Source organism: Delphinus delphis, chromosome 10, assembly GCF_949987515.2.
Source record: "Delphinus delphis chromosome 10, mDelDel1.2, whole genome shotgun sequence".
Classification (NCBI taxonomy): Eukaryota; Metazoa; Chordata; class Mammalia; order Artiodactyla; family Delphinidae; genus Delphinus; species Delphinus delphis.
The window spans coordinates 54,919,972-54,927,739 of NC_082692.2; the positions used below are offsets into that span (position 1 = coordinate 54,919,972).

General features: G+C 43.3%; 1 non-coding gene across 1 annotated transcript; it reads left to right on the forward strand.

Annotated features, from left to right (window-relative positions):
• Positions 1 to 3,730: 3,730 nt before the first annotated feature.
• Positions 3,731 to 3,837, forward strand: LOC132433053 (U6 spliceosomal RNA). Its single transcript, XR_009521089.1, has one exon. It is a non-coding gene; the product is annotated as a U6 spliceosomal RNA (small nuclear RNA).
• The last annotated feature ends 3,931 nt before the right edge of the window (positions 3,838 to 7,768 follow it).

Here is a 7,768-nt window from a genome sequence, read left to right on the forward strand (position 1 = left end):
AGGTCTTTTCCTTCTCTTGTGTTTCTTGCCTAGAGAAGTTCCTTTAGCATTTGTTGTAAAGCTGGTTTGGTGGTGCTGAACTCTCTCAGCTTTTGCTTGTCTGTAAATGTTTTAATTTCTCCATCAAATCTGAATGAGATCCTTGCTGGGTAGAGTAATCTTGGTTGCAGGTTTTTCTCCTTCATCACTTTAAATATGTCCTGCCACTCCCTTCTGGCTTGCAGAGTTTCTGCTGAAAGATCAGCTGTTACCCTTATGGGGATTCCATTGTGTGTTATTTGTTGTTTTTCCCTTGCTGCTTTTAATATTTTTTCTTTGTATTTAATTTTTGACAGTTTGATTAATATGTGTCGTGGCGTATTCTCCTTGGATTTATCCTGTATGGGACTCTCTGTTGTTCCTGGACTTGATTAACTATTTCCTTTCCCATATTAGGGAAGTTTTCTACTACAATCTCTTTAAATATTTTCTTAGTCCCTTTCTTTTTCTCTTCTTGTTCTGGAACCCCTATAATTCAAATGTTGCTGCATTTAATGTTGTTCCAGAGCTCTCTGAGACTGTCCTCAGCTCTTTTCATTCTTTTTTCTTTATTCTGCTCTGCAGTAGTTATTTCCACTCTTTTATCTTCCAGGTCACTTATCCATTCTTCTGCCTCAGTTATTCTGCTATTGATCCCATCTAGAGTATTTTTAATTTCATTTATTGTGTTGTTCATCATTGCTTGTTTCAACTTTAGTTCTTCTAGGCCCTTCTTAAATGTTTCTTGCATTTTCTCTATTCTATTTCCAAGATTTTGGATCATCTTTATTATCATTATTCTGAATTCTTTTTCAAGTAGACTGCCTATTTCCTCTTCATTTGTTAGGTCTGGTGGGTTTTTATCTTTCTCCTTTATCTGCTGTGTGTTTTTCTGTCTTCTCATTTTGCTTATCTTACTGTGTTTGGGGTCTCCTTTTTGCAGACTGCAGGTTCTTAATTCCCGTTGTTTTTCGTGTCTGTCCCCAGTGGCTAAAGTTGGTTCAGTGGGTTGTGTAGGCTTCCTGGTGGAGGGGACTAGTGCCTGTGTTCTGGTGGATGAGGCTGGATCTTGTCTTTCTGGTGGGCAGGTCCACGTCTGGTGGTGTGTTTTGGGGTGTCTGTGGACTTATTATGATTTTAGGGAGCCTCTCTGCTAATGCGTGGGGTTGTGTTCCTGTCTTTCTAGTTGTTTGGCGTAGGGTGTCCAGCACTGTAGCTTGCTGGATGTTGAGTGGAGCAGGGTCTTAGCGTTATGATGGAGATCTCTTGGAGAGCTTTCGCCATTTGATATTATGTGGAGCTGAGAGGTCTCTTGTGGACCAGTGTCCTGAAGTTGGCTCTCCCACCTCAGAGGCACAGCACTGACTCCTGGCTGCAGCACCAAGAGCCTTTCATCCACACAGCTCAGAATAAAAGGGAGAAAAAGTAGAAAGAAAGAAAGAGAGAGAGAGAGAGAGAGAGAGGGAGGGAGGGAGGGAGGGAGGAAGAAAGAAAGAAAGAAGGGAGGGAGTGAGTAAGGAAGGAAAGGAAGAAAGAAAGAAGGTAAAACAGAATAAAATAAAGTTATTAAAATAAAATAAAGTTATTAAAATAAAAAATAATTATGAAAAAATATTTTAAGAAAAAAAAAAGGACGGATAGAACCCTAGGACAAATGGTGGAAACAAAGCTATACAGACAAAATCTCACACAGAAGCATACACATACACACTCACAAAAAGAGGAAAAGGAGAAAAAATCATAAATCTTCTCTCAAAGTCCACCTTCTCAATTTGAGATGATTCATTGTCTATTCATGTATTCCACAGATGCAGGGTACATCAAGTTGATGGTGGAGATTTAATCCGCTGCTCCTGAGGCTGCTGGGAGAAATTTCCCTTTCTCTTCTTTGTTCTCACAGCTCCCGAGGCTCAGCTTTGGATTTGGCCCCGCCTCTGCGTGTAGGTCGCCGGAGGGCGTTCTTCGCTCAGACAGGACGGGGTTAAAGGAGCCGCTCATTCGGGGGCTCTGGCTCACTCAGGCCGGGGGGAGGGAGGGGCACGGAGTGCGGGGTGAGCCTGCGGCGGCAGAGGCTGGCCTGACGTTGCACCAGCCTGAGGCGCGCTGTGCGTCCTCCCCGGGAAGTTGTCTCTGGAACCCGGGACCCTGGCAGTGGTGGGCTGCACAGGTTCCCCGGAAGCGGGGTGTGGATAGTGATCTGTGCTCGCACACAGGCTTCTTGGTGGCGGCAGCAGCAGCCTTAGCGTCTCATGTCCATCTCTGGGGTCCGCGCTTTTAGCCGCAGCTCGTGCCCGTCTCTGGAGCTCCTTTAAGCAGCGCTCTTAATCCCCTCTCCTGCGCACCAGGAAACAAAGAGGTAAGAAAAAGTCTCTTGCCTCTTCGGCAGGTCCAGAGTTTTCGCCGGACTCCCTCCCGGCTAGCCGTGGTGCACTAACTCCCTGCAGGCTGTGTTCATGCCGCCAACCCCAGTCCTCTCCCTGCGCTCCCACGGAAGCCCGAGCCTCAGCTCCCAGCGCTGCGCGCCCCGGCAGGTGAGCAGACAAGCTTCTCGTGCTGGTGAGTGCCGGTCGGCCCTGATCCTCTGTGCGGGAATCTCTCCGCTTTGCCCTCCGCACCCTTGTTGCTGTGCTCTCCTTCTCCGAAGCTTTCCCCCTCCGCCACCCGCAGCCTCCGTCCGCGAAGGGGCCTCCTAGTGTGTGGAAACGTTTCCTCCTTCACACCTCCCTCCCACCTGTGCGGGTTCCGTCCCTATCCTTTTGTCTCTGTTTATTCATTTTTCTTTTGCCCTACCCAGGTACGTGGGGACTTTCTTCCCTTTTGGGAGGTCTGAGGTCTTCTGCCAGCGTTCAGTAGGTGTTCTGTAGGAGTTGTTCCACGTGTAGATGTATTTCTGGTGTATCTGTGGGGAGGAAGGTGATCTCCGCGTCTTAGTCTGCCATCTTCCCCTCGTCCCCCCCCAGAGTAACTTTTAAATGCAATCAGTATTCACGAACAAAAAGGTGGAAACTTTTTGGAAATTCCTGGCAGCAGCCAGGCTTGAGCTGTGAGGCTGACACATCGGGGGTTGGGCTGGGACAGTTGGGTGACTGGATCCTCTCTCCACCTAGTCTCCTCCTCCAGCAGGATGGTGCAAGCTTGTGCATGTGGCTCCATCAACAGTGAGTAAACAGACACCAAAAAAGAAAAAAACAGATGAAAGCTTGTCATTTGTGACAACATGGATGGACCTTGAGGGCATCATGCTAGGTGGAATAAGTCAGACAGAGAAAGACAAATACCATATGACTTCACACGTGTATGGAATATTAGAAAACAAAGAAAATTCATGAACAATCCAAACCAAAACAGACACATAAATACAGAGAACAGAATAGTGGTTACCAGATGGGGAGGGCAGTGAGGTAGGGCAAAATAAGTAAAGGGTATCAACTGTAGGGTGATGTATGGAAACAATTTTTGGCGGAGAGCAAGCTGTAGGTTATACGGAGGTAGAAATATAATGTTGTACACATGAAACTTACGTACCTCAATAACATCAATCTTTTAAAAAAATGGGTGAGTTTCTCCGCCAAGAAAGGGGAGGCTGGAGAGTTCCAGAAATTTACCAAAGCCTGCACCAAACTATGGCTGGGAAGTGTGTGTGTGTGCAAGTGTTATAAGAGCATTGGTTATAATTCAGAAGATTCTCAGAAGTTTAAAAGAATGAGGACAAGTGCTCTCTTCAGCAGCACAGGTACTAAAATTGGAACCATTCAGGGAAGATTACCATGGCCCCTGTGCAAGGATGACAGGCAAATTCGTGTAGCGTTCCATATTTTTATATAAAATAGATAATCAACAAGGACCTACTGTATAGCACAGGGAACTCTACTCAACACTCTGTAATAACGTATATGGGAAAAGAATCCAAAAAAGAATAGATATATGTACATGTATAACTGAATCACTTTGCTCTACACCTGAAACTAACACAACGTTGTTAATCACCTATACTCCAATGTAAAATTAAAAAAAAAAAAGAATGAGGACGAGAGCTCCAAGACCCTTTCCAGCTCTGTAATCCTATTAAAAAATAAATATCGATAAAAGTCTTAGCAAAACAGACAAAACAAAACAGAAAAAAGAAAAAACAGTAAGTGGAAATGTAAAACCTCTTAAAGACCAGGCATGAAACCGGTACACTGCTATTTTCATCACATTGCTAGTCAAAGTCAATGGCAAAGCCAGCCCAGATGCAAGGCATAAGGAAACAGATTCTGCTTCTTGATGGGAGGAGCTACAAAGAATTGTGGCCATGTTTGCTATCTATTACAACTACATAAGGAAAGTGATCACTTCCAACAAGAATAACCTAGTATGACCCTGTATTCTTCAGGATACCCAGACTCTAAAGGTGAGCTTACATATGAAGATGGACCAATTAAATAGTATATAAGAATTAAATCCCAGACTTGGGATTTGGACTTGGGCAGAACAAAAGCAGAACTGAGACCCTTAGCCATGATTCTTCACCACTCAACCCAAAGAGCAGCTCTTCCAAGTTGTTATTCATATGCCCAAACCAAATATTACCAAGTACCTTCCTTTGAGCCCCCCTAGCAATACATGTGCCATCTGCAATAGTCCTTATCTTACCCTACTATGTAGTAAAATCATTTTTCTACCTTGATCCCCTAGTCTCAATTTAGGCTACTTGAGGACAGGCACTGCAACTTGTCAATCATTACATCTCCTAAGCACCAGGCACAGGAAGCACAATGGAGTACACTTGCTACACTTTAAAGACATTTGCATGGATATTTATAACTAAATTTGGTCTCTAGTTTTTTTTTCTATTGTGCTAGATTTGGCAGACTTTTTAAAGAATGTGTATCTGCCTGATAAAAATAATTTGGAAACTTTCTGTTTTGTACCATTAAATGATTCAAATATGGTAAATTATATGGCACATTCATGTAGGCATCTTGGATTGAAAGTGTATGGCTTGCTGCTCCTCTAATCACCCTAGTTGCACCTTAGCCATTTTCTTTTTTGTTTTGTTTTGTTTTGTTAAATATTTATTTATTTATTTATTTGGCTGTGTTGGGTCTTAGTTGTGGCACGTGGGATCTTTGTTGCGGAATGTGGGATCTTTTTAGTTGCAGCATACAGAATCTTTAGTTGCGGCATGTGAACTCTTAGTTGCGGCATGCATGTGGGATCTACTTCCCTGACCAGGGATCGAACCTGGGCCCCCTGCATTGGGAGCATGGAGTCTCAGCCACTGGACTACCAGGGAAGTCCCCACTACTACCTCATTTTAAACAAATAGAGCCCAGTAAACAAGGAAACCATTTTCACGAGGACATGTTTCTCATGATGTCTTGTTACCCGATGCACAGTGCCAAACAAACCGAAATCAGAGTTTGGAGCAGAGAGAGTTTTATTGCAGGGCCATGTAAGGAGACGGGTGGCTTGTGCCCCACAGACCCCAAACTCCTTGGAGGGTTTCAGCAAAGCACTTTTAAAGGCAAGGTGAGGGAGGGGCGTGGTCAGTTGTTGCAAACTTCTTGGTGTCAGAATCCTTTGTTCTTACATCTGTCCGTGTAGGTCAGGTCGTGATGTTCCTGTAAACCTCCAACAAGACAAATGTTATTCTCTGTTCTGCCACTTCTTATCTCTATATGTGAATGGACTCTTAAAGGTCTAAAGCCTTGAGAATGAGTTATGCTGTTTATTGCAGGCTATAGGCAACATCCTTTTTTTAAAAAATTATTTTATTTATTTATGTTTAGCTGCATTGGGTCTTCGTTGCTGCACATGGGCTTTCTCTAGTTACGGCGAGCGGGGGCTACCCTTTGTTGCAGTGCACAGGCTTCTCATTGTGGTGGCTTTTCTTATTGTGGAGCATGGGCTCTAGGTGCATGGGCTTCAGTAGTTGTGGCATGCAGGCTCAGTAGTTGTGGCATGCAGGCTTCAGTAGTTGTGGCATGCAGGCTCAGTAGTTGTGGCTTGTGGGCTCTAGAGTGCAGGCTCAGTAGTTGTGGTGCATGGGCTTAGTTGCTCCGCGGCATGTGGGATCTTCCCGGACCAGGGCTCGAACCCATGTCCCCTGCATTGGCAGGCGGATTCTTAACCACTGCACCACCAGAGAAGTCCGATAGGCAACATCCTTTTACAAAAGATGCAAAGCCAGAACGACTAAGCACAGGAAGCAGAGCACAAAGGTTTAAACTAAAAGGAACAGATCTAATATGGAGTCAGATTTGTTCTTCCCTATTACAGTCTCACAGCATTCTTTGGGACTTTAACTTATGTTTCAAAATACATGTATCAATAAAATATATAAAGTCACTCATTTCCAGTTTTGGAATCCACCCTGTGAGGAACACCTCCTCTGGCAAGTGGAGAGTAGCAAGATGAAGTGCAAAGGGGAAGAGTGTGAATGGCTGTGGTTCTTCTGTGTCTCCACTACCTTAGCCATTTTCTCATTGGGCATCATCTGCTCTGTACCAACCCCTCCCCACCCCCATGCATCTACATATTACAGGAACAGAGAAATTGTACATGTAGGGCTACAAAAGTCAAATGAACATCATGTCACTGTGAATAGCAGGTATCTGAAAGCTTCCATGTTCACCTTCAAGTTGGGGAACAAATTAGAGAAAGAAAAGGAGTGTCACAGGCTTTGGAGAGCATGTTATACTCCACTGCAAAGTGAAAAATGCATTTGCTGAAAGCAAGCTGCCACGACTCATGAAAAGCTATCAGGGCTCTGAGTCCAATTAGAGAGAAAAATATCAGTAGTGATCCACTGCCTCGTTAGAGGAATTCATGTTCCTGATACAGTTCACAATATTCTTAGAGTTTTTCTTAATCATTTTCTGGAAAAATTGCACAGCCCCAACTCTCCCAAATTGTGTAGTTAAATTGAGATCAGTAGTTTAACAATGAAGGGAGTTACAAATCAATCTCATCAAAGAGGAAAACACATCCCTTGGATAGAAAGTGAGCAAAAATACCAGCCAGACATCTCACTCTTGTCAGATATTCACATGTTTATTTTATCTCTTTAAAAAATCTAGGTGAGGACCATAATCTTCCAGTTTTCATTCAGACCTGAATATCAAAACAGGTATCTGGTTCCATTTTTCTTGTTTTGATAAATAAAACTGTGCCCTTAGGTTTAGAAGACTTAAGTCTGTGTTCCAGCTCTCTCTTACTCGCCTCATGACTTGAGAGAACCATGTCACTTCCCTGAATTGTTCTTCATCTTTGAAAAGAGATTGGACTTGCCAGTGTGTGTGCTTGATATATATATGGCTATCAAACAATCATGTGTAATCCAGCAATTACATATAATTAAGCAATTACATGTAGTAGACACTGGGCCAAGTGCATCAACTCTGTGTCTCTGCTTTTTTTTTTTTTTTTTTTTTTTTTTGTGTCTCTGCTTTTTACAGACAAGGATACAGGGGCTTAGAGAGGTTTAGGTACTTTTGCCCAATCTTAACTCTTATTCAGAGCCACGTGAAACACAAGCTCTTGACCTAGAAGGACTCTAGAACCAAATAAATTTGGGAAATACCACATCCTATATTCTCCTTTTGGGAATTTACATTTCACATTAGTTTAATGAAAGGTTCTGGGAAGTCCTGAAGCAAAGACACTAGTTTATCCCAGCGTTTTTCAAATAGTTTGGTTATAGAACTGTCTTTTTCATGTAATACCTAGCAACATCCCAAAGGATAATCAACTAAGAATCAGAAAA